The 25195-nt window shown below is 46.2% G+C and overlaps 16 non-coding genes across 16 annotated transcripts; all 16 read left to right on the top strand.

Moving 5' to 3' along the window:
• The first annotated feature begins 41 nt into the window (after positions 1–41).
• Positions 42–232, top strand: LOC142272563 (U2 spliceosomal RNA). The gene has a single exon (XR_012737402.1). It is a non-coding gene; the product is annotated as a U2 spliceosomal RNA (small nuclear RNA).
• Positions 233–1619: 1387 nt separating this feature from the next.
• On the top strand, positions 1620–1810 carry LOC142272561 (U2 spliceosomal RNA). The gene has a single exon (XR_012737400.1). It is a non-coding gene; the product is annotated as a U2 spliceosomal RNA (small nuclear RNA).
• Positions 1811–3197: 1387 nt separating this feature from the next.
• LOC142272560 (U2 spliceosomal RNA) lies at positions 3198–3388 on the top strand. Its single transcript, XR_012737399.1, has one exon. It is a non-coding gene; the product is annotated as a U2 spliceosomal RNA (small nuclear RNA).
• A 1387-nt stretch (positions 3389–4775) lies between these two features.
• On the top strand, positions 4776–4966 carry LOC142272558 (U2 spliceosomal RNA). The gene has a single exon (XR_012737398.1). It is a non-coding gene; the product is annotated as a U2 spliceosomal RNA (small nuclear RNA).
• A 1387-nt stretch (positions 4967–6353) lies between these two features.
• LOC142272549 (U2 spliceosomal RNA) lies at positions 6354–6544 on the top strand. Its single transcript, XR_012737390.1, has one exon. It is a non-coding gene; the product is annotated as a U2 spliceosomal RNA (small nuclear RNA).
• Positions 6545–7931: 1387 nt separating this feature from the next.
• Positions 7932–8122, top strand: LOC142272557 (U2 spliceosomal RNA). Its single transcript, XR_012737397.1, has one exon. It is a non-coding gene; the product is annotated as a U2 spliceosomal RNA (small nuclear RNA).
• A 1387-nt stretch (positions 8123–9509) lies between these two features.
• LOC142272556 (U2 spliceosomal RNA) lies at positions 9510–9700 on the top strand. The gene has a single exon (XR_012737396.1). It is a non-coding gene; the product is annotated as a U2 spliceosomal RNA (small nuclear RNA).
• Positions 9701–11087: 1387 nt separating this feature from the next.
• On the top strand, positions 11088–11278 carry LOC142272555 (U2 spliceosomal RNA). The gene has a single exon (XR_012737395.1). It is a non-coding gene; the product is annotated as a U2 spliceosomal RNA (small nuclear RNA).
• A 1387-nt stretch (positions 11279–12665) lies between these two features.
• Positions 12666–12856, top strand: LOC142272554 (U2 spliceosomal RNA). Its single transcript, XR_012737394.1, has one exon. It is a non-coding gene; the product is annotated as a U2 spliceosomal RNA (small nuclear RNA).
• A 1387-nt stretch (positions 12857–14243) lies between these two features.
• On the top strand, positions 14244–14434 carry LOC142272552 (U2 spliceosomal RNA). The gene has a single exon (XR_012737393.1). It is a non-coding gene; the product is annotated as a U2 spliceosomal RNA (small nuclear RNA).
• A 1387-nt stretch (positions 14435–15821) lies between these two features.
• On the top strand, positions 15822–16012 carry LOC142272551 (U2 spliceosomal RNA). Its single transcript, XR_012737392.1, has one exon. It is a non-coding gene; the product is annotated as a U2 spliceosomal RNA (small nuclear RNA).
• Positions 16013–17399: 1387 nt separating this feature from the next.
• On the top strand, positions 17400–17590 carry LOC142272550 (U2 spliceosomal RNA). Its single transcript, XR_012737391.1, has one exon. It is a non-coding gene; the product is annotated as a U2 spliceosomal RNA (small nuclear RNA).
• A 1387-nt stretch (positions 17591–18977) lies between these two features.
• Positions 18978–19168, top strand: LOC142272598 (U2 spliceosomal RNA). The gene has a single exon (XR_012737434.1). It is a non-coding gene; the product is annotated as a U2 spliceosomal RNA (small nuclear RNA).
• Positions 19169–20555: 1387 nt separating this feature from the next.
• LOC142272586 (U2 spliceosomal RNA) lies at positions 20556–20746 on the top strand. Its single transcript, XR_012737423.1, has one exon. It is a non-coding gene; the product is annotated as a U2 spliceosomal RNA (small nuclear RNA).
• A 1387-nt stretch (positions 20747–22133) lies between these two features.
• Positions 22134–22324, top strand: LOC142272574 (U2 spliceosomal RNA). Its single transcript, XR_012737412.1, has one exon. It is a non-coding gene; the product is annotated as a U2 spliceosomal RNA (small nuclear RNA).
• Positions 22325–23711: 1387 nt separating this feature from the next.
• LOC142272562 (U2 spliceosomal RNA) lies at positions 23712–23902 on the top strand. The gene has a single exon (XR_012737401.1). It is a non-coding gene; the product is annotated as a U2 spliceosomal RNA (small nuclear RNA).
• The last annotated feature ends 1293 nt before the right edge of the window (positions 23903–25195 follow it).

Genomic DNA, 25195 nt, shown 5'->3' with positions numbered 1-25195 from the left:
ATAGGCCAGGGTGCCACTCGAGGCCCAAACCAATTCTGGTTATCGCTTCTCGGCCTTTTGGCTAAGATCAAGTGTAGTATCTGTTCTTATCAGTTTAATATCTGATACGTCCCCTATCTGGGGACCATATATTAAATGGATTTTTAGAACAGGGAGATGGAAAAAGAGCTTGCTCTGTCCACTCCACGCATTGACCTGGTATTGCAGTACCTCCAGGAACGGTGCACCCCTTCTTAACCCAGTTTCCAAAAGCAGAACTCAATTCACCTGATTCATATTAGCCCGATTTAATGAATTGGAAGAAAGCATACGTCTTCATATGCACCTCAATTTGGCCCATTCACTTTTCACACTTCCTCCTTTTGTTTTTTATCTTTCACACTTTTGACTTTCTTTATTCATCCAAATAGCAAACTCATCACCACTCAACCTGACCAACTCGGCTATGTCCCCGTGCTGCAGTTCTCTGTCTTATCTAGATCATTTGCAATTGAATGGAATAGATCCCTTTTGGACAAAGTGGATTCACCTGCTGCTGCAGTGACCACAGGTGTGATAAGATCTAGAATTGGCATCTGGTGCGATCTCTCCGCTTCCACTCCAAAGAAAGTTACCTGTTTATTCCTATCATGCATTGGTTTTTGGGGTTTTCTTTGAGTAATGATGATCTCTTTAGTAGTCTGTTGGCGCCCTCTCCTGGAGGAATAGTTTGCTTGCTCTTGGACATTCTAAAAGAGAGGTCATGATAGACATTGAGCTTCTGAGCTCAATTGGGGACAGTCATGGGTGATGAATGTTTGCAACCTACTGCGAAGCCTCATACCGCAATATAAGGAACGTCAAATACTAAGAAAGGGCGGCCTATGAAAGAATTACTACTTTCAATAAGTACACTTAAACGGCTAATTGGGAATAGAAAAACTGTAAAAAGCCCTCTGAGAAAGCCCCCCTCTAACCTTTGATAGTAAGCTTTTCTGTAGTCTGCCTGTTGATGTATTTTCCGTTTGAACTGTGCACAACATGAAGAGACGGAACACTGGCGGCTTGTCACAATGCCCCCCGATGACATCACAATAGCGCTGCTGCCTAGAAAACAAGCTGCGCAGAAGAAGTTGTTCTTTGGGTGGGAGGGTGGGCTAGTGGAAGGAGGGGGCAATCTCTTTTTTTCCCGGGTGGTAGGGGGATGACAGGAGAAGGGAAGCGGGTGGTGAGAAAGGTACAGAGGGCAGGGTTTGGGGGCTGGGAAGGAAAGGGAAAAGATTAGGGTTTGGGGATGATGAAAGGGCTTTCTACGGGTAAGGATGGCAAAGGGTGGCAGTGACGGAAAGTCAGGCAACCTGTCCTGTCCGTCTTTTTGTATCGTGAATTGGAAAGACTGCAAGGGGGAGGGGAGTTGCTTGCGCCCTAAAGGAGGAGTTATTCAGATTCATTGCAGTGGGCGGCGGCTGCAAAACGCACCATTCTTCTTGTTTTTGCTCTGCAAAGCAGCCTTTTCAAGGGTTGGCTTGGGTGACAAAATGTCTTGTGTAGGCGTGGGTTTGTCTCCCTCTCGCTCTCTCTCCCTAAGATGTGTCCGGCATAGGCCAGGGTGCCACTCGAGGCCCAAACCAATTCTGGTTATCGCTTCTCGGCCTTTTGGCTAAGATCAAGTGTAGTATCTGTTCTTATCAGTTTAATATCTGATACGTCCCCTATCTGGGGACCATATATTAAATGGATTTTTAGAACAGGGAGATGGAAAAAGAGCTTGCTCTGTCCACTCCACGCATTGACCTGGTATTGCAGTACCTCCAGGAACGGTGCACCCCTTCTTAACCCAGTTTCCAAAAGCAGAACTCAATTCACCTGATTCATATTAGCCCGATTTAATGAATTGGAAGAAAGCATACGTCTTCATATGCACCTCAATTTGGCCCATTCACTTTTCACACTTCCTCCTTTTGTTTTTTATCTTTCACACTTTTGACTTTCTTTATTCATCCAAATAGCAAACTCATCACCACTCAACCTGACCAACTCGGCTATGTCCCCGTGCTGCAGTTCTCTGTCTTATCTAGATCATTTGCAATTGAATGGAATAGATCCCTTTTGGACAAAGTGGATTCACCTGCTGCTGCAGTGACCACAGGTGTGATAAGATCTAGAATTGGCATCTGGTGCGATCTCTCCGCTTCCACTCCAAAGAAAGTTACCTGTTTATTCCTATCATGCATTGGTTTTTGGGGTTTTCTTTGAGTAATGATGATCTCTTTAGTAGTCTGTTGGCGCCCTCTCCTGGAGGAATAGTTTGCTTGCTCTTGGACATTCTAAAAGAGAGGTCATGATAGACATTGAGCTTCTGAGCTCAATTGGGGACAGTCATGGGTGATGAATGTTTGCAACCTACTGCGAAGCCTCATACCGCAATATAAGGAACGTCAAATACTAAGAAAGGGCGGCCTATGAAAGAATTACTACTTTCAATAAGTACACTTAAACGGCTAATTGGGAATAGAAAAACTGTAAAAAGCCCTCTGAGAAAGCCCCCCTCTAACCTTTGATAGTAAGCTTTTCTGTAGTCTGCCTGTTGATGTATTTTCCGTTTGAACTGTGCACAACATGAAGAGACGGAACACTGGCGGCTTGTCACAATGCCCCCCGATGACATCACAATAGCGCTGCTGCCTAGAAAACAAGCTGCGCAGAAGAAGTTGTTCTTTGGGTGGGAGGGTGGGCTAGTGGAAGGAGGGGGCAATCTCTTTTTTTCCCGGGTGGTAGGGGGATGACAGGAGAAGGGAAGCGGGTGGTGAGAAAGGTACAGAGGGCAGGGTTTGGGGGCTGGGAAGGAAAGGGAAAAGATTAGGGTTTGGGGATGATGAAAGGGCTTTCTACGGGTAAGGATGGCAAAGGGTGGCAGTGACGGAAAGTCAGGCAACCTGTCCTGTCCGTCTTTTTGTATCGTGAATTGGAAAGACTGCAAGGGGGAGGGGAGTTGCTTGCGCCCTAAAGGAGGAGTTATTCAGATTCATTGCAGTGGGCGGCGGCTGCAAAACGCACCATTCTTCTTGTTTTTGCTCTGCAAAGCAGCCTTTTCAAGGGTTGGCTTGGGTGACAAAATGTCTTGTGTAGGCGTGGGTTTGTCTCCCTCTCGCTCTCTCTCCCTAAGATGTGTCCGGCATAGGCCAGGGTGCCACTCGAGGCCCAAACCAATTCTGGTTATCGCTTCTCGGCCTTTTGGCTAAGATCAAGTGTAGTATCTGTTCTTATCAGTTTAATATCTGATACGTCCCCTATCTGGGGACCATATATTAAATGGATTTTTAGAACAGGGAGATGGAAAAAGAGCTTGCTCTGTCCACTCCACGCATTGACCTGGTATTGCAGTACCTCCAGGAACGGTGCACCCCTTCTTAACCCAGTTTCCAAAAGCAGAACTCAATTCACCTGATTCATATTAGCCCGATTTAATGAATTGGAAGAAAGCATACGTCTTCATATGCACCTCAATTTGGCCCATTCACTTTTCACACTTCCTCCTTTTGTTTTTTATCTTTCACACTTTTGACTTTCTTTATTCATCCAAATAGCAAACTCATCACCACTCAACCTGACCAACTCGGCTATGTCCCCGTGCTGCAGTTCTCTGTCTTATCTAGATCATTTGCAATTGAATGGAATAGATCCCTTTTGGACAAAGTGGATTCACCTGCTGCTGCAGTGACCACAGGTGTGATAAGATCTAGAATTGGCATCTGGTGCGATCTCTCCGCTTCCACTCCAAAGAAAGTTACCTGTTTATTCCTATCATGCATTGGTTTTTGGGGTTTTCTTTGAGTAATGATGATCTCTTTAGTAGTCTGTTGGCGCCCTCTCCTGGAGGAATAGTTTGCTTGCTCTTGGACATTCTAAAAGAGAGGTCATGATAGACATTGAGCTTCTGAGCTCAATTGGGGACAGTCATGGGTGATGAATGTTTGCAACCTACTGCGAAGCCTCATACCGCAATATAAGGAACGTCAAATACTAAGAAAGGGCGGCCTATGAAAGAATTACTACTTTCAATAAGTACACTTAAACGGCTAATTGGGAATAGAAAAACTGTAAAAAGCCCTCTGAGAAAGCCCCCCTCTAACCTTTGATAGTAAGCTTTTCTGTAGTCTGCCTGTTGATGTATTTTCCGTTTGAACTGTGCACAACATGAAGAGACGGAACACTGGCGGCTTGTCACAATGCCCCCCGATGACATCACAATAGCGCTGCTGCCTAGAAAACAAGCTGCGCAGAAGAAGTTGTTCTTTGGGTGGGAGGGTGGGCTAGTGGAAGGAGGGGGCAATCTCTTTTTTTCCCGGGTGGTAGGGGGATGACAGGAGAAGGGAAGCGGGTGGTGAGAAAGGTACAGAGGGCAGGGTTTGGGGGCTGGGAAGGAAAGGGAAAAGATTAGGGTTTGGGGATGATGAAAGGGCTTTCTACGGGTAAGGATGGCAAAGGGTGGCAGTGACGGAAAGTCAGGCAACCTGTCCTGTCCGTCTTTTTGTATCGTGAATTGGAAAGACTGCAAGGGGGAGGGGAGTTGCTTGCGCCCTAAAGGAGGAGTTATTCAGATTCATTGCAGTGGGCGGCGGCTGCAAAACGCACCATTCTTCTTGTTTTTGCTCTGCAAAGCAGCCTTTTCAAGGGTTGGCTTGGGTGACAAAATGTCTTGTGTAGGCGTGGGTTTGTCTCCCTCTCGCTCTCTCTCCCTAAGATGTGTCCGGCATAGGCCAGGGTGCCACTCGAGGCCCAAACCAATTCTGGTTATCGCTTCTCGGCCTTTTGGCTAAGATCAAGTGTAGTATCTGTTCTTATCAGTTTAATATCTGATACGTCCCCTATCTGGGGACCATATATTAAATGGATTTTTAGAACAGGGAGATGGAAAAAGAGCTTGCTCTGTCCACTCCACGCATTGACCTGGTATTGCAGTACCTCCAGGAACGGTGCACCCCTTCTTAACCCAGTTTCCAAAAGCAGAACTCAATTCACCTGATTCATATTAGCCCGATTTAATGAATTGGAAGAAAGCATACGTCTTCATATGCACCTCAATTTGGCCCATTCACTTTTCACACTTCCTCCTTTTGTTTTTTATCTTTCACACTTTTGACTTTCTTTATTCATCCAAATAGCAAACTCATCACCACTCAACCTGACCAACTCGGCTATGTCCCCGTGCTGCAGTTCTCTGTCTTATCTAGATCATTTGCAATTGAATGGAATAGATCCCTTTTGGACAAAGTGGATTCACCTGCTGCTGCAGTGACCACAGGTGTGATAAGATCTAGAATTGGCATCTGGTGCGATCTCTCCGCTTCCACTCCAAAGAAAGTTACCTGTTTATTCCTATCATGCATTGGTTTTTGGGGTTTTCTTTGAGTAATGATGATCTCTTTAGTAGTCTGTTGGCGCCCTCTCCTGGAGGAATAGTTTGCTTGCTCTTGGACATTCTAAAAGAGAGGTCATGATAGACATTGAGCTTCTGAGCTCAATTGGGGACAGTCATGGGTGATGAATGTTTGCAACCTACTGCGAAGCCTCATACCGCAATATAAGGAACGTCAAATACTAAGAAAGGGCGGCCTATGAAAGAATTACTACTTTCAATAAGTACACTTAAACGGCTAATTGGGAATAGAAAAACTGTAAAAAGCCCTCTGAGAAAGCCCCCCTCTAACCTTTGATAGTAAGCTTTTCTGTAGTCTGCCTGTTGATGTATTTTCCGTTTGAACTGTGCACAACATGAAGAGACGGAACACTGGCGGCTTGTCACAATGCCCCCCGATGACATCACAATAGCGCTGCTGCCTAGAAAACAAGCTGCGCAGAAGAAGTTGTTCTTTGGGTGGGAGGGTGGGCTAGTGGAAGGAGGGGGCAATCTCTTTTTTTCCCGGGTGGTAGGGGGATGACAGGAGAAGGGAAGCGGGTGGTGAGAAAGGTACAGAGGGCAGGGTTTGGGGGCTGGGAAGGAAAGGGAAAAGATTAGGGTTTGGGGATGATGAAAGGGCTTTCTACGGGTAAGGATGGCAAAGGGTGGCAGTGACGGAAAGTCAGGCAACCTGTCCTGTCCGTCTTTTTGTATCGTGAATTGGAAAGACTGCAAGGGGGAGGGGAGTTGCTTGCGCCCTAAAGGAGGAGTTATTCAGATTCATTGCAGTGGGCGGCGGCTGCAAAACGCACCATTCTTCTTGTTTTTGCTCTGCAAAGCAGCCTTTTCAAGGGTTGGCTTGGGTGACAAAATGTCTTGTGTAGGCGTGGGTTTGTCTCCCTCTCGCTCTCTCTCCCTAAGATGTGTCCGGCATAGGCCAGGGTGCCACTCGAGGCCCAAACCAATTCTGGTTATCGCTTCTCGGCCTTTTGGCTAAGATCAAGTGTAGTATCTGTTCTTATCAGTTTAATATCTGATACGTCCCCTATCTGGGGACCATATATTAAATGGATTTTTAGAACAGGGAGATGGAAAAAGAGCTTGCTCTGTCCACTCCACGCATTGACCTGGTATTGCATTACCTCCAGGAACGGTGCACCCCTTCTTAACCCAGTTTCCAAAAGCAGAACTCAATTCACCTGATTCATATTAGCCCGATTTAATGAATTGGAAGAAAGCATACGTCTTCATATGCACCTCAATTTGGCCCATTCACTTTTCACACTTCCTCCTTTTGTTTTTTATCTTTCACACTTTTGACTTTCTTTATTCATCCAAATAGCAAACTCATCACCACTCAACCTGACCAACTCGGCTATGTCCCCGTGCTGCAGTTCTCTGTCTTATCTAGATCATTTGCAATTGAATGGAATAGATCCCTTTTGGACAAAGTGGATTCACCTGCTGCTGCAGTGACCACAGGTGTGATAAGATCTAGAATTGGCATCTGGTGCGATCTCTCCGCTTCCACTCCAAAGAAAGTTACCTGTTTATTCCTATCATGCATTGGTTTTTGGGGTTTTCTTTGAGTAATGATGATCTCTTTAGTAGTCTGTTGGCGCCCTCTCCTGGAGGAATAGTTTGCTTGCTCTTGGACATTCTAAAAGAGAGGTCATGATAGACATTGAGCTTCTGAGCTCAATTGGGGACAGTCATGGGTGATGAATGTTTGCAACCTACTGCGAAGCCTCATACCGCAATATAAGGAACGTCAAATACTAAGAAAGGGCGGCCTATGAAAGAATTACTACTTTCAATAAGTACACTTAAACGGCTAATTGGGAATAGAAAAACTGTAAAAAGCCCTCTGAGAAAGCCCCCCTCTAACCTTTGATAGTAAGCTTTTCTGTAGTCTGCCTGTTGATGTATTTTCCGTTTGAACTGTGCACAACATGAAGAGACGGAACACTGGCGGCTTGTCACAATGCCCCCCGATGACATCACAATAGCGCTGCTGCCTAGAAAACAAGCTGCGCAGAAGAAGTTGTTCTTTGGGTGGGAGGGTGGGCTAGTGGAAGGAGGGGGCAATCTCTTTTTTTCCCGGGTGGTAGGGGGATGACAGGAGAAGGGAAGCGGGTGGTGAGAAAGGTACAGAGGGCAGGGTTTGGGGGCTGGGAAGGAAAGGGAAAAGATTAGGGTTTGGGGATGATGAAAGGGCTTTCTACGGGTAAGGATGGCAAAGGGTGGCAGTGACGGAAAGTCAGGCAACCTGTCCTGTCCGTCTTTTTGTATCGTGAATTGGAAAGACTGCAAGGGGGAGGGGAGTTGCTTGCGCCCTAAAGGAGGAGTTATTCAGATTCATTGCAGTGGGCGGCGGCTGCAAAACGCACCATTCTTCTTGTTTTTGCTCTGCAAAGCAGCCTTTTCAAGGGTTGGCTTGGGTGACAAAATGTCTTGTGTAGGCGTGGGTTTGTCTCCCTCTCGCTCTCTCTCCCTAAGATGTGTCCGGCATAGGCCAGGGTGCCACTCGAGGCCCAAACCAATTCTGGTTATCGCTTCTCGGCCTTTTGGCTAAGATCAAGTGTAGTATCTGTTCTTATCAGTTTAATATCTGATACGTCCCCTATCTGGGGACCATATATTAAATGGATTTTTAGAACAGGGAGATGGAAAAAGAGCTTGCTCTGTCCACTCCACGCATTGACCTGGTATTGCAGTACCTCCAGGAACGGTGCACCCCTTCTTAACCCAGTTTCCAAAAGCAGAACTCAATTCACCTGATTCATATTAGCCCGATTTAATGAATTGGAAGAAAGCATACGTCTTCATATGCACCTCAATTTGGCCCATTCACTTTTCACACTTCCTCCTTTTGTTTTTTATCTTTCACACTTTTGACTTTCTTTATTCATCCAAATAGCAAACTCATCACCACTCAACCTGACCAACTCGGCTATGTCCCCGTGCTGCAGTTCTCTGTCTTATCTAGATCATTTGCAATTGAATGGAATAGATCCCTTTTGGACAAAGTGGATTCACCTGCTGCTGCAGTGACCACAGGTGTGATAAGATCTAGAATTGGCATCTGGTGCGATCTCTCCGCTTCCACTCCAAAGAAAGTTACCTGTTTATTCCTATCATGCATTGGTTTTTGGGGTTTTCTTTGAGTAATGATGATCTCTTTAGTAGTCTGTTGGCGCCCTCTCCTGGAGGAATAGTTTGCTTGCTCTTGGACATTCTAAAAGAGAGGTCATGATAGACATTGAGCTTCTGAGCTCAATTGGGGACAGTCATGGGTGATGAATGTTTGCAACCTACTGCGAAGCCTCATACCGCAATATAAGGAACGTCAAATACTAAGAAAGGGCGGCCTATGAAAGAATTACTACTTTCAATAAGTACACTTAAACGGCTAATTGGGAATAGAAAAACTGTAAAAAGCCCTCTGAGAAAGCCCCCCTCTAACCTTTGATAGTAAGCTTTTCTGTAGTCTGCCTGTTGATGTATTTTCCGTTTGAACTGTGCACAACATGAAGAGACGGAACACTGGCGGCTTGTCACAATGCCCCCCGATGACATCACAATAGCGCTGCTGCCTAGAAAACAAGCTGCGCAGAAGAAGTTGTTCTTTGGGTGGGAGGGTGGGCTAGTGGAAGGAGGGGGCAATCTCTTTTTTTCCCGGGTGGTAGGGGGATGACAGGAGAAGGGAAGCGGGTGGTGAGAAAGGTACAGAGGGCAGGGTTTGGGGGCTGGGAAGGAAAGGGAAAAGATTAGGGTTTGGGGATGATGAAAGGGCTTTCTACGGGTAAGGATGGCAAAGGGTGGCAGTGACGGAAAGTCAGGCAACCTGTCCTGTCCGTCTTTTTGTATCGTGAATTGGAAAGACTGCAAGGGGGAGGGGAGTTGCTTGCGCCCTAAAGGAGGAGTTATTCAGATTCATTGCAGTGGGCGGCGGCTGCAAAACGCACCATTCTTCTTGTTTTTGCTCTGCAAAGCAGCCTTTTCAAGGGTTGGCTTGGGTGACAAAATGTCTTGTGTAGGCGTGGGTTTGTCTCCCTCTCGCTCTCTCTCCCTAAGATGTGTCCGGCATAGGCCAGGGTGCCACTCGAGGCCCAAACCAATTCTGGTTATCGCTTCTCGGCCTTTTGGCTAAGATCAAGTGTAGTATCTGTTCTTATCAGTTTAATATCTGATACGTCCCCTATCTGGGGACCATATATTAAATGGATTTTTAGAACAGGGAGATGGAAAAAGAGCTTGCTCTGTCCACTCCACGCATTGACCTGGTATTGCAGTACCTCCAGGAACGGTGCACCCCTTCTTAACCCAGTTTCCAAAAGCAGAACTCAATTCACCTGATTCATATTAGCCCGATTTAATGAATTGGAAGAAAGCATACGTCTTCATATGCACCTCAATTTGGCCCATTCACTTTTCACACTTCCTCCTTTTGTTTTTTATCTTTCACACTTTTGACTTTCTTTATTCATCCAAATAGCAAACTCATCACCACTCAACCTGACCAACTCGGCTATGTCCCCGTGCTGCAGTTCTCTGTCTTATCTAGATCATTTGCAATTGAATGGAATAGATCCCTTTTGGACAAAGTGGATTCACCTGCTGCTGCAGTGACCACAGGTGTGATAAGATCTAGAATTGGCATCTGGTGCGATCTCTCCGCTTCCACTCCAAAGAAAGTTACCTGTTTATTCCTATCATGCATTGGTTTTTGGGGTTTTCTTTGAGTAATGATGATCTCTTTAGTAGTCTGTTGGCGCCCTCTCCTGGAGGAATAGTTTGCTTGCTCTTGGACATTCTAAAAGAGAGGTCATGATAGACATTGAGCTTCTGAGCTCAATTGGGGACAGTCATGGGTGATGAATGTTTGCAACCTACTGCGAAGCCTCATACCGCAATATAAGGAACGTCAAATACTAAGAAAGGGCGGCCTATGAAAGAATTACTACTTTCAATAAGTACACTTAAACGGCTAATTGGGAATAGAAAAACTGTAAAAAGCCCTCTGAGAAAGCCCCCCTCTAACCTTTGATAGTAAGCTTTTCTGTAGTCTGCCTGTTGATGTATTTTCCGTTTGAACTGTGCACAACATGAAGAGACGGAACACTGGCGGCTTGTCACAATGCCCCCCGATGACATCACAATAGCGCTGCTGCCTAGAAAACAAGCTGCGCAGAAGAAGTTGTTCTTTGGGTGGGAGGGTGGGCTAGTGGAAGGAGGGGGCAATCTCTTTTTTTCCCGGGTGGTAGGGGGATGACAGGAGAAGGGAAGCGGGTGGTGAGAAAGGTACAGAGGGCAGGGTTTGGGGGCTGGGAAGGAAAGGGAAAAGATTAGGGTTTGGGGATGATGAAAGGGCTTTCTACGGGTAAGGATGGCAAAGGGTGGCAGTGACGGAAAGTCAGGCAACCTGTCCTGTCCGTCTTTTTGTATCGTGAATTGGAAAGACTGCAAGGGGGAGGGGAGTTGCTTGCGCCCTAAAGGAGGAGTTATTCAGATTCATTGCAGTGGGCGGCGGCTGCAAAACGCACCATTCTTCTTGTTTTTGCTCTGCAAAGCAGCCTTTTCAAGGGTTGGCTTGGGTGACAAAATGTCTTGTGTAGGCGTGGGTTTGTCTCCCTCTCGCTCTCTCTCCCTAAGATGTGTCCGGCATAGGCCAGGGTGCCACTCGAGGCCCAAACCAATTCTGGTTATCGCTTCTCGGCCTTTTGGCTAAGATCAAGTGTAGTATCTGTTCTTATCAGTTTAATATCTGATACGTCCCCTATCTGGGGACCATATATTAAATGGATTTTTAGAACAGGGAGATGGAAAAAGAGCTTGCTCTGTCCACTCCACGCATTGACCTGGTATTGCAGTACCTCCAGGAACGGTGCACCCCTTCTTAACCCAGTTTCCAAAAGCAGAACTCAATTCACCTGATTCATATTAGCCCGATTTAATGAATTGGAAGAAAGCATACGTCTTCATATGCACCTCAATTTGGCCCATTCACTTTTCACACTTCCTCCTTTTGTTTTTTATCTTTCACACTTTTGACTTTCTTTATTCATCCAAATAGCAAACTCATCACCACTCAACCTGACCAACTCGGCTATGTCCCCGTGCTGCAGTTCTCTGTCTTATCTAGATCATTTGCAATTGAATGGAATAGATCCCTTTTGGACAAAGTGGATTCACCTGCTGCTGCAGTGACCACAGGTGTGATAAGATCTAGAATTGGCATCTGGTGCGATCTCTCCGCTTCCACTCCAAAGAAAGTTACCTGTTTATTCCTATCATGCATTGGTTTTTGGGGTTTTCTTTGAGTAATGATGATCTCTTTAGTAGTCTGTTGGCGCCCTCTCCTGGAGGAATAGTTTGCTTGCTCTTGGACATTCTAAAAGAGAGGTCATGATAGACATTGAGCTTCTGAGCTCAATTGGGGACAGTCATGGGTGATGAATGTTTGCAACCTACTGCGAAGCCTCATACCGCAATATAAGGAACGTCAAATACTAAGAAAGGGCGGCCTATGAAAGAATTACTACTTTCAATAAGTACACTTAAACGGCTAATTGGGAATAGAAAAACTGTAAAAAGCCCTCTGAGAAAGCCCCCCTCTAACCTTTGATAGTAAGCTTTTCTGTAGTCTGCCTGTTGATGTATTTTCCGTTTGAACTGTGCACAACATGAAGAGACGGAACACTGGCGGCTTGTCACAATGCCCCCCGATGACATCACAATAGCGCTGCTGCCTAGAAAACAAGCTGCGCAGAAGAAGTTGTTCTTTGGGTGGGAGGGTGGGCTAGTGGAAGGAGGGGGCAATCTCTTTTTTTCCCGGGTGGTAGGGGGATGACAGGAGAAGGGAAGCGGGTGGTGAGAAAGGTACAGAGGGCAGGGTTTGGGGGCTGGGAAGGAAAGGGAAAAGATTAGGGTTTGGGGATGATGAAAGGGCTTTCTACGGGTAAGGATGGCAAAGGGTGGCAGTGACGGAAAGTCAGGCAACCTGTCCTGTCCGTCTTTTTGTATCGTGAATTGGAAAGACTGCAAGGGGGAGGGGAGTTGCTTGCGCCCTAAAGGAGGAGTTATTCAGATTCATTGCAGTGGGCGGCGGCTGCAAAACGCACCATTCTTCTTGTTTTTGCTCTGCAAAGCAGCCTTTTCAAGGGTTGGCTTGGGTGACAAAATGTCTTGTGTAGGCGTGGGTTTGTCTCCCTCTCGCTCTCTCTCCCTAAGATGTGTCCGGCATAGGCCAGGGTGCCACTCGAGGCCCAAACCAATTCTGGTTATCGCTTCTCGGCCTTTTGGCTAAGATCAAGTGTAGTATCTGTTCTTATCAGTTTAATATCTGATACGTCCCCTATCTGGGGACCATATATTAAATGGATTTTTAGAACAGGGAGATGGAAAAAGAGCTTGCTCTGTCCACTCCACGCATTGACCTGGTATTGCAGTACCTCCAGGAACGGTGCACCCCTTCTTAACCCAGTTTCCAAAAGCAGAACTCAATTCACCTGATTCATATTAGCCCGATTTAATGAATTGGAAGAAAGCATACGTCTTCATATGCACCTCAATTTGGCCCATTCACTTTTCACACTTCCTCCTTTTGTTTTTTATCTTTCACACTTTTGACTTTCTTTATTCATCCAAATAGCAAACTCATCACCACTCAACCTGACCAACTCGGCTATGTCCCCGTGCTGCAGTTCTCTGTCTTATCTAGATCATTTGCAATTGAATGGAATAGATCCCTTTTGGACAAAGTGGATTCACCTGCTGCTGCAGTGACCACAGGTGTGATAAGATCTAGAATTGGCATCTGGTGCGATCTCTCCGCTTCCACTCCAAAGAAAGTTACCTGTTTATTCCTATCATGCATTGGTTTTTGGGGTTTTCTTTGAGTAATGATGATCTCTTTAGTAGTCTGTTGGCGCCCTCTCCTGGAGGAATAGTTTGCTTGCTCTTGGACATTCTAAAAGAGAGGTCATGATAGACATTGAGCTTCTGAGCTCAATTGGGGACAGTCATGGGTGATGAATGTTTGCAACCTACTGCGAAGCCTCATACCGCAATATAAGGAACGTCAAATACTAAGAAAGGGCGGCCTATGAAAGAATTACTACTTTCAATAAGTACACTTAAACGGCTAATTGGGAATAGAAAAACTGTAAAAAGCCCTCTGAGAAAGCCCCCCTCTAACCTTTGATAGTAAGCTTTTCTGTAGTCTGCCTGTTGATGTATTTTCCGTTTGAACTGTGCACAACATGAAGAGACGGAACACTGGCGGCTTGTCACAATGCCCCCCGATGACATCACAATAGCGCTGCTGCCTAGAAAACAAGCTGCGCAGAAGAAGTTGTTCTTTGGGTGGGAGGGTGGGCTAGTGGAAGGAGGGGGCAATCTCTTTTTTTCCCGGGTGGTAGGGGGATGACAGGAGAAGGGAAGCGGGTGGTGAGAAAGGTACAGAGGGCAGGGTTTGGGGGCTGGGAAGGAAAGGGAAAAGATTAGGGTTTGGGGATGATGAAAGGGCTTTCTACGGGTAAGGATGGCAAAGGGTGGCAGTGACGGAAAGTCAGGCAACCTGTCCTGTCCGTCTTTTTGTATCGTGAATTGGAAAGACTGCAAGGGGGAGGGGAGTTGCTTGCGCCCTAAAGGAGGAGTTATTCAGATTCATTGCAGTGGGCGGCGGCTGCAAAACGCACCATTCTTCTTGTTTTTGCTCTGCAAAGCAGCCTTTTCAAGGGTTGGCTTGGGTGACAAAATGTCTTGTGTAGGCGTGGGTTTGTCTCCCTCTCGCTCTCTCTCCCTAAGATGTGTCCGGCATAGGCCAGGGTGCCACTCGAGGCCCAAACCAATTCTGGTTATCGCTTCTCGGCCTTTTGGCTAAGATCAAGTGTAGTATCTGTTCTTATCAGTTTAATATCTGATACGTCCCCTATCTGGGGACCATATATTAAATGGATTTTTAGAACAGGGAGATGGAAAAAGAGCTTGCTCTGTCCACTCCACGCATTGACCTGGTATTGCAGTACCTCCAGGAACGGTGCACCCCTTCTTAACCCAGTTTCCAAAAGCAGAACTCAATTCACCTGATTCATATTAGCCCGATTTAATGAATTGGAAGAAAGCATACGTCTTCATATGCACCTCAATTTGGCCCATTCACTTTTCACACTTCCTCCTTTTGTTTTTTATCTTTCACACTTTTGACTTTCTTTATTCATCCAAATAGCAAACTCATCACCACTCAACCTGACCAACTCGGCTATGTCCCCGTGCTGCAGTTCTCTGTCTTATCTAGATCATTTGCAATTGAATGGAATAGATCCCTTTTGGACAAAGTGGATTCACCTGCTGCTGCAGTGACCACAGGTGTGATAAGATCTAGAATTGGCATCTGGTGCGATCTCTCCGCTTCCACTCCAAAGAAAGTTACCTGTTTATTCCTATCATGCATTGGTTTTTGGGGTTTTCTTTGAGTAATGATGATCTCTTTAGTAGTCTGTTGGCGCCCTCTCCTGGAGGAATAGTTTGCTTGCTCTTGGACATTCTAAAAGAGAGGTCATGATAGACATTGAGCTTCTGAGCTCAATTGGGGACAGTCATGGGTGATGAATGTTTGCAACCTACTGCGAAGCCTCATACCGCAATATAAGGAACGTCAAATACTAAGAAAGGGCGGCCTATGAAAGAATTACTACTTTCAATAAGTACACTTAAACGGCTAATTGGGAATAGAAAAACTGTAAAAAGCCCTCTGAGAAAGCCCCCCTCTAACCTTTGATAGTAAGCTTTTCTGTAGTCTGCCTGTTGATGTATTTTCCGTTTGAACTGTGCACAACATGAAGAGACGGAACACTGGCGGCTTGTCACAATGCCCCCCGATGACATCACAATAGCGCTGCTGCCTAGAAAACAAGCTGCGCAGAAGAAGTTGTTCTTTGGGTGGGAGGGTGGGCTAGTGGAAGGAGGGGGCAATCTCTTTTTTTCCCGGGTGGTAGGGGGATGACAGGAGAAGGGAAGCGGGTGGTGAGAAAGGTACAGAGGGCAGGGTTTGGGGGCTGGGAAGGAAAGGGAAAAGATTAGGGTTTGGGGATGATGAAAGGGCTTTCTACGGGTAAGGATGGCAAAGGGTGGCAGTGACGGAAAGTCAGGCAACCTGTCCTGTCCGTCTTTTTGTATCGTGAATTGGAAAGACTGCAAGGGGGAGGGGAGTTGCTTGCGCCCTAAAGGAGGAGTTATTCAGATTCATTGCAGTGGGCGGCGGCTGCAAAACGCACCATTCTTCTTGTTTTTGCTCTGCAAAGCAGCCTTTTCAAGGGTTGGCTTGGGTGACAAAATGTCTTGTGTAGGCGTGGGTTTGTCTCCCTCTCGCTCTCTCTCCCTAAGATGTGTCCGGCATAGGCCAGGGTGCCACTCGAGGCCCAAACCAATTCTGGTTATCGCTTCTCGGCCTTTTGGCTAAGATCAAGTGTAGTATCTGTTCTTATCAGTTTAATATCTGATACGTCCCCTATCTGGGGACCATATATTAAATGGATTTTTAGAACAGGGAGATGGAAAAAGAGCTTGCTCTGTCCACTCCACGCATTGACCTGGTATTGCAGTACCTCCAGGAACGGTGCACCCCTTCTTAACCCAGTTTCCAAAAGCAGAACTCAATTCACCTGATTCATATTAGCCCGATTTAATGAATTGGAAGAAAGCATACGTCTTCATATGCACCTCAATTTGGCCCATTCACTTTTCACACTTCCTCCTTTTGTTTTTTATCTTTCACACTTTTGACTTTCTTTATTCATCCAAATAGCAAACTCATCACCACTCAACCTGACCAACTCGGCTATGTCCCCGTGCTGCAGTTCTCTGTCTTATCTAGATCATTTGCAATTGAATGGAATAGATCCCTTTTGGACAAAGTGGATTCACCTGCTGCTGCAGTGACCACAGGTGTGATAAGATCTAGAATTGGCATCTGGTGCGATCTCTCCGCTTCCACTCCAAAGAAAGTTACCTGTTTATTCCTATCATGCATTGGTTTTTGGGGTTTTCTTTGAGTAATGATGATCTCTTTAGTAGTCTGTTGGCGCCCTCTCCTGGAGGAATAGTTTGCTTGCTCTTGGACATTCTAAAAGAGAGGCCATGATAGACATTGAGCTTCTGAGCTCAATTGGGGACAGTCATGGGTGATGAATGTTTGCAACCTACTGCGAAGCCTCATACCGCAATATAAGGAACGTCAAATACTAAGAAAGGGCGGCCTATGAAAGAATTACTACTTTCGATAAGTACACTTAAACGGCTAATTGGGAATAGAAAAACTGTAAAAAGCCCTCTGAGAAAGCCCCCCTCTAACCTTTGATAGTAAGCTTTTCTGTAGTCTGCCTGTTGATGTATTTTCCGTTTGAACTGTGCACAACATGAAGAGACGGAACACTGGCGGCTTGTCACAATGCCCCCCGATGACATCACAATAGCGCTGCTGCCTAGAAAACAAGCTGCGCAGAAGAAGTTGTTCTTTGGGTGGGAGGGTGGGCTAGTGGAAGGAGGGGGCAATCTCTTTTTTTCCCGGGTGGTAGGGGGATGACAGGAGAAGGGAAGCGGGTGGTGAGAAAGGTACAGAGGGCAGGGTTTGGGGGCTGGGAAGGAAAGGGAAAAGATTAGGGTTTGGGGATGATGAAAGGGCTTTCTACGGGTAAGGATGGCAAAGGGTGGCAGTGACGGAAAGTCAGGCAACCTGTCCTGTCCGTCTTTTTGTATCGTGAATTGGAAAGACTGCAAGGGGGAGGGGAGTTGCTTGCGCCCTAAAGGAGGAGTTATTCAGATTCATTGCAGTGGGCGGCGGCTGCAAAACGCACCATTCTTCTTGTTTTTGCTCTGCAAAGCAGCCTTTTCAAGGGTTGGCTTGGGTGACAAAATGTCTTGTGTAGGCGTGGGTTTGTCTCCCTCTCGCTCTCTCTCCCTAAGATGTGTCCGGCATAGGCCAGGGTGCCACTCGAGGCCCAAACCAATTCTGGTTATCGCTTCTCGGCCTTTTGGCTAAGATCAAGTGTAGTATCTGTTCTTATCAGTTTAATATCTGATACGTCCCCTATCTGGGGACCATATATTAAATGGATTTTTAGAACAGGGAGATGGAAAAAGAGCTTGCTCTGTCCACTCCACGCATTGACCTGGTATTGCAGTACCTCCAGGAACGGTGCACCCCTTCTTAACCCAGTTTCCAAAAGCAGAACTCAATTCACCTGATTCATATTAGCCCGATTTAATGAATTGGAAGAAAGCATACGTCTTCATATGCACCTCAATTTGGCCCATTCACTTTTCACACTTCCTCCTTTTGTTTTTTATCTTTCACACTTTTGACTTTCTTTATTCATCCAAATAGCAAACTCATCACCACTCAACCTGACCAACTCGGCTATGTCCCCGTGCTGCAGTTCTCTGTCTTATCTAGATCATTTGCAATTGAATGGAATAGATCCCTTTTGGACAAAGTGGATTCACCTGCTGCTGCAGTGACCACAGGTGTGATAAGATCTAGAATTGGCATCTGGTGCGATCTCTCCGCTTCCACTCCAAAGAAAGTTACCTGTTTATTCCTATCATGCATTGGTTTTTGGGGTTTTCTTTGAGTAATGATGATCTCTTTAGTAGTCTGTTGGCGCCCTCTCCTGGAGGAATAGTTTGCTTGCTCTTGGACATTCTAAAAGAGAGGTCATGATAGACATTGAGCTTCTGAGCTCAATTGGGGACAGTCATGGGTGATGAATGTTTGCAACCTACTGCGAAGCCTCATACCGCAATATAAGGAACGTCAAATACTAAGAAAGGGCGGCCTATGAAAGAATTACTACTTTCAATAAGTACACTTAAACGGCTAATTGGGAATAGAAAAACTGTAAAAAGCCCTCTGAGAAAGCCCCCCTCTAACCTTTGATAGTAAGCTTTTCTGTAGTCTGCCTGTTGATGTATTTTCCGTTTGAACTGTGCACAACATGAAGAGACGGAACACTGGCGGCTTGTCACAATGCCCCCCGATGACATCACAATAGCGCTGCTGCCTAGAAAACAAGCTGCGCAGAAGAAGTTGTTCTTTGGGTGGGAGGGTGGGCTAGTGGAAGGAGGGGGCAATCTCTTTTTTTCCCGGGTGGTAGGGGGATGACAGGAGAAGGGAAGCGGGTGGTGAGAAAGGTACAGAGGGCAGGGTTTGGGGGCTGGGAAGGAAAGGGAAAAGATTAGGGTTTGGGGATGATGAAAGGGCTTTCTACGGGTAAGGATGGCAAAGGGTGGCAGTGACGGAAAGTCAGGCAACCTGTCCTGTCCGTCTTTTTGTATCGTGAATTGGAAAGACTGCAAGGGGGAGGGGAGTTGCTTGCGCCCTAAAGGAGGAGTTATTCAGATTCATTGCAGTGGGCGGCGGCTGCAAAACGCACCATTCTTCTTGTTTTTGCTCTGCAAAGCAGCCTTTTCAAGGGTTGGCTTGGGTGACAAAATGTCTTGTGTAGGCGTGGGTTTGTCTCCCTCTCGCTCTCTCTCCCTAAGATGTGTCCGGCATAGGCCAGGGTGCCACTCGAGGCCCAAACCAATTCTGGTTATCGCTTCTCGGCCTTTTGGCTAAGATCAAGTGTAGTATCTGTTCTTATCAGTTTAATATCTGATACGTCCCCTATCTGGGGACCATATATTAAATGGATTTTTAGAACAGGGAGATGGAAAAAGAGCTTGCTCTGTCCACTCCACGCATTGACCTGGTATTGCAGTACCTCCAGGAACGGTGCACCCCTTCTTAACCCAGTTTCCAAAAGCAGAACTCAATTCACCTGATTCATATTAGCCCGATTTAATGAATTGGAAGAAAGCATACGTCTTCATATGCACCTCAATTTGGCCCATTCACTTTTCACACTTCCTCCTTTTGTTTTTTATCTTTCACACTTTTGACTTTCTTTATTCATCCAAATAGCAAACTCATCACCACTCAACCTGACCAACTCGGCTATGTCCCCGTGCTGCAGTTCTCTGTCTTATCTAGATCATTTGCAATTGAATGGAATAGATCCCTTTTGGACAAAGTGGATTCACCTGCTGCTGCAGTGACCACAGGTGTGATAAGATCTAGAATTGGCATCTGGTGCGATCTCTCCGCTTCCACTCCAAAGAAAGTTACCTGTTTATTCCTATCATGCATTGGTTTTTGGGGTTTTCTTTGAGTAATGATGATCTCTTTAGTAGTCTGTTGGCGCCCTCTCCTGGAGGAATAGTTTGCTTGCTCTTGGACATTCTAAAAGAGAGGTCATGATAGACATTGAGCTTCTGAGCTCAATTGGGGACAGTCATGGGTGATGAATGTTTGCAACCTACTGCGAAGCCTCATACCGCAATATAAGGAACGTCAAATACTAAGAAAGGGCGGCCTATGAAAGAATTACTACTTTCAATAAGTACACTTAAACGGCTAATTGGGAATAGAAAAACTGTAAAAAGCCCTCTGAGAAAGCCCCCCTCTAACCTTTGATAGTAAGCTTTTCTGTAGTCTGCCTGTTGATGTATTTTCCGTTTGAACTGTGCACAACATGAAGAGACGGAACACTGGCGGCTTGTCACAATGCCCCCCGATGACATCACAATAGCGCTGCTGCCTAGAAAACAAGCTGCGCAGAAGAAGTTGTTCTTTGGGTGGGAGGGTGGGCTAGTGGAAGGAGGGGGCAATCTCTTTTTTTCCCGGGTGGTAGGGGGATGACAGGAGAAGGGAAGCGGGTGGTGAGAAAGGTACAGAGGGCAGGGTTTGGGGGCTGGGAAGGAAAGGGAAAAGATTAGGGTTTGGGGATGATGAAAGGGCTTTCTACGGGTAAGGATGGCAAAGGGTGGCAGTGACGGAAAGTCAGGCAACCTGTCCTGTCCGTCTTTTTGTATCGTGAATTGGAAAGACTGCAAGGGGGAGGGGAGTTGCTTGCGCCCTAAAGGAGGAGTTATTCAGATTCATTGCAGTGGGCGGCGGCTGCAAAACGCACCATTCTTCTTGTTTTTGCTCTGCAAAGCAGCCTTTTCAAGGGTTGGCTTGGGTGACAAAATGTCTTGTGTAGGCGTGGGTTTGTCTCCCTCTCGCTCTCTCTCCCTAAGATGTGTCCGGCATAGGCCAGGGTGCCACTCGAGGCCCAAACCAATTCTGGTTATCGCTTCTCGGCCTTTTGGCTAAGATCAAGTGTAGTATCTGTTCTTATCAGTTTAATATCTGATACGTCCCCTATCTGGGGACCATATATTAAATGGATTTTTAGAACAGGGAGATGGAAAAAGAGCTTGCTCTGTCCACTCCACGCATTGACCTGGTATTGCAGTACCTCCAGGAACGGTGCACCCCTTCTTAACCCAGTTTCCAAAAGCAGAACTCAATTCACCTGATTCATATTAGCCCGATTTAATGAATTGGAAGAAAGCATACGTCTTCATATGCACCTCAATTTGGCCCATTCACTTTTCACACTTCCTCCTTTTGTTTTTTATCTTTCACACTTTTGACTTTCTTTATTCATCCAAATAGCAAACTCATCACCACTCAACCTGACCAACTCGGCTATGTCCCCGTGCTGCAGTTCTCTGTCTTATCTAGATCATTTGCAATTGAATGGAATAGATCCCTTTTGGACAAAGTGGATTCACCTGCTGCTGCAGTGACCACAGGTGTGATAAGATCTAGAATTGGCATCTGGTGCGATCTCTCCGCTTCCACTCCAAAGAAAGTTACCTGTTTATTCCTATCATGCATTGGTTTTTGGGGTTTTCTTTGAGTAATGATGATCTCTTTAGTAGTCTGTTGGCGCCCTCTCCTGGAGGAATAGTTTGCTTGCTCTTGGACATTCTAAAAGAGAGGTCATGATAGACATTGAGCTTCTGAGCTCAATTGGGGACAGTCATGGGTGATGAATGTTTGCAACCTACTGCGAAGCCTCATACCGCAATATAAGGAACGTCAAATACTAAGAAAGGGCGGCCTATGAAAGAATTACTACTTTCAATAAGTACACTTAAACGGCTAATTGGGAATAGAAAAACTGTAAAAAGCCCTCTGAGAAAGCCCCCCTCTAACCTTTGATAGTAAGCTTTTCTGTAGTCTGCCTGTTGATGTATTTTCCGTTTGAACTGTGCACAACATGAAGAGACGGAACACTGGCGGCTTGTCACAATGCCCCCCGATGACATCACAATAGCGCTGCTGCCTAGAAAACAAGCTGCGCAGAAGAAGTTGTTCTTTGGGTGGGAGGGTGGGCTAGTGGAAGGAGGGGGCAATCTCTTTTTTTCCCGGGTGGTAGGGGGATGACAGGAGAAGGGAAGCGGGTGGTGAGAAAGGTACAGAGGGCAGGGTTTGGGGGCTGGGAAGGAAAGGGAAAAGATTAGGGTTTGGGGATGATGAAAGGGCTTTCTACGGGTAAGGATGGCAAAGGGTGGCAGTGACGGAAAGTCAGGCAACCTGTCCTGTCCGTCTTTTTGTATCGTGAATTGGAAAGACTGCAAGGGGGAGGGGAGTTGCTTGCGCCCTAAAGGAGGAGTTATTCAGATTCATTGCAGTGGGCGGCGGCTGCAAAACGCACCATTCTTCTTGTTTTTGCTCTGCAAAGCAGCCTTTTCAAGGGTTGGCTTGGGTGACAAAATGTCTTGTGTAGGCGTGGGTTTGTCTCCCTCTCGCTCTCTCTCCCTAAGATGTGTCCGGCATAGGCCAGGGTGCCACTCGAGGCCCAAACCAATTCTGGTTATCGCTTCTCGGCCTTTTGGCTAAGATCAAGTGTAGTATCTGTTCTTATCAGTTTAATATCTGATACGTCCCCTATCTGGGGACCATATATTAAATGGATTTTTAGAACAGGGAGATGGAAAAAGAGCTTGCTCTGTCCACTCCACGCATTGACCTGGTATTGCAGTACCTCCAGGAACGGTGCACCCCTTCTTAACCCAGTTTCCAAAAGCAGAACTCAATTCACCTGATTCATATTAGCCCGATTTAATGAATTGGAAGAAAGCATACGTCTTCATATGCACCTCAATTTGGCCCATTCACTTTTCACACTTCCTCCTTTTGTTTTTTATCTTTCACACTTTTGACTTTCTTTATTCATCCAAATAGCAAACTCATCACCACTCAACCTGACCAACTCGGCTATGTCCCCGTGCTGCAGTTCTCTGTCTTATCTAGATCATTTGCAATTGAATGGAATAGATCCCTTTTGGACAAAGTGGATTCACCTGCTGCTGCAGTGACCACAGGTGTGATAAGATCTAGAATTGGCATCTGGTGCGATCTCTCCGCTTCCACTCCAAAGAAAGTTACCTGTTTATTCCTATCATGCATTGGTTTTTGGGGTTTTCTTTGAGTAATGATGATCTCTTTAGTAGTCTGTTGGCGCCCTCTCCTGGAGGAATAGTTTGCTTGCTCTTGGACATTCTAAAAGAGAGGTCATGATAGACATTGAGCTTCTGAGCTCAATTGGGGACAGTCATGGGTGATGAATGTTTGCAACCTACTGCGAAGCCTCATACCGCAATATAAGGAACGTCAAATACTAAGAAAGGGCGGCCTATGAAAGAATTACTACTTTCAATAAGTACACTTAAACGGCTAATTGGGAATAGAAAAACTGTAAAAAGCCCTCTGAGAAAGCCCCCCTCTAACCTTTGATAGTAAGCTTTTCTGTAGTCTGCCTGTTGATGTATTTTCCGTTTGAACTGTGCACAACATGAAGAGACGGAACACTGGCGGCTTGTCACAATGCCCCCCGATGACATCACAATAGCGCTGCTGCCTAGAAAACAAGCTGCGCAGAAGAAGTTGTTCTTTGGGTGGGAGGGTGGGCTAGTGGAAGGAGGGGGCAATCTCTTTTTTTCCCGGGTGGTAGGGGGATGACAGGAGAAGGGAAGCGGGTGGTGAGAAAGGTACAGAGGGCAGGGTTTGGGGGCTGGGAAGGAAAGGGAAAAGATTAGGGTTTGGGGATGATGAAAGGGCTTTCTACGGGTAAGGATGGCAAAGGGTGGCAGTGACGGAAAGTCAGGCAACCTGTCCTGTCCGTCTTTTTGTATCGTGAATTGGAAAGACTGCAAGGGGGAGGGGAGTTGCTTGCGCCCTAAAGGAGGAGTTATTCAGATTCATTGCAGTGGGCGGCGGCTGCAAAACGCACCATTCTTCTTGTTTTTGCTCTGCAAAGCAGCCTTTTCAAGGGTTGGCTTGGGTGACAAAATGTCTTGTGTAGGCGTGGGTTTGTCTCCCTCTCGCTCTCTCTCCCTAAGATGTGTCCGGCATAGGCCAGGGTGCCACTCGAGGCCCAAACCAATTCTGGTTATCGCTTCTCGGCCTTTTGGCTAAGATCAAGTGTAGTATCTGTTCTTATCAGTTTAATATCTGATACGTCCCCTATCTGGGGACCATATATTAAATGGATTTTTAGAACAGGGAGATGGAAAAAGAGCTTGCTCTGTCCACTCCACGCATTGACCTGGTATTGCAGTACCTCCAGGAACGGTGCACCCCTTCTTAACCCAGTTTCCAAAAGCAGAACTCAATTCACCTGATTCATATTAGCCCGATTTAATGAATTGGAAGAAAGCATACGTCTTCATATGCACCTCAATTTGGCCCATTCACTTTTCACACTTCCTCCTTTTGTTTTTTATCTTTCACACTTTTGACTTTCTTTATTCATCCAAATAGCAAACTCATCACCACTCAACCTGACCAACTCGGCTATGTCCCCGTGCTGCAGTTCTCTGTCTTATCTAGATCATTTGCAATTGAATGGAATAGATCCCTTTTGGACAAAGTGGATTCACCTGCTGCTGCAGTGACCACAGGTGTGATAAGATCTAGAATTGGCATCTGGTGCGATCTCTCCGCTTCCACTCCAAAGAAAGTTACCTGTTTATTCCTATCATGCATTGGTTTTTGGGGTTTTCTTTGAGTAATGATGATCTCTTTAGTAGTCTGTTGGCGCCCTCTCCTGGAGGAATAGTTTGCTTGCTCTTGGACATTCTAAAAGAGAGGTCATGATAGACATTGAGCTTCTGAGCTCAATTGGGGACAGTCATGGGTGATGAATGTTTGCAACCTACTGCGAAGCCTCATACCGCAATATAAGGAACGTCAAATACTAAGAAAGGGCGGCCTATGAAAGAATTACTACTTTCAATAAGTACACTTAAACGGCTAATTGGGAATAGAAAAACTGTAAAAAGCCCTCTGAGAAAGCCCCCCTCTAACCTTTGATAGTAAGCTTTTCTGTAGTCTGCCTGTTGATGTATTTTCCGTTTGAACTGTGCACAACATGAAGAGACGGAACACTGGCGGCTTGTCACAATGCCCCCCGATGACATCACAATAGCGCTGCTGCCTAGAAAACAAGCTGCGCAGAAGAAGTTGTTCTTTGGGTGGGAGGGTGGGCTAGTGGAAGGAGGGGGCAATCTCTTTTTTTCCCGGGTGGTAGGGGGATGACAGGAGAAGGGAAGCGGGTGGTGAGAAAGGTACAGAGGGCAGGGTTTGGGGGCTGGGAAGGAAAGGGAAAAGATTAGGGTTTGGGGATGATGAAAGGGCTTTCTACGGGTAAGGATGGCAAAGGGTGGCAGTGACGGAAAGTCAGGCAACCTGTCCTGTCCGTCTTTTTGTATCGTGAATTGGAAAGACTGCAAGGGGGAGGGGAGTTGCTTGCGCCCTAAAGGAGGAGTTATTCAGATTCATTGCAGTGGGCGGCGGCTGCAAAACGCACCATTCTTCTTGTTTTTGCTCTGCAAAGCAGCCTTTTCAAGGGTTGGCTTGGGTGACAAAATGTCTTG

The sequence above is a fragment of the Anomaloglossus baeobatrachus genome, unplaced genomic scaffold (genome assembly GCF_048569485.1).
Source record: "Anomaloglossus baeobatrachus isolate aAnoBae1 unplaced genomic scaffold, aAnoBae1.hap1 Scaffold_3519, whole genome shotgun sequence".
Lineage (NCBI taxonomy): Eukaryota > Metazoa > Chordata > Amphibia > Anura > Aromobatidae > Anomaloglossus > Anomaloglossus baeobatrachus.
This window is presented reverse-complemented; position numbering and strand designations above follow the sequence as displayed.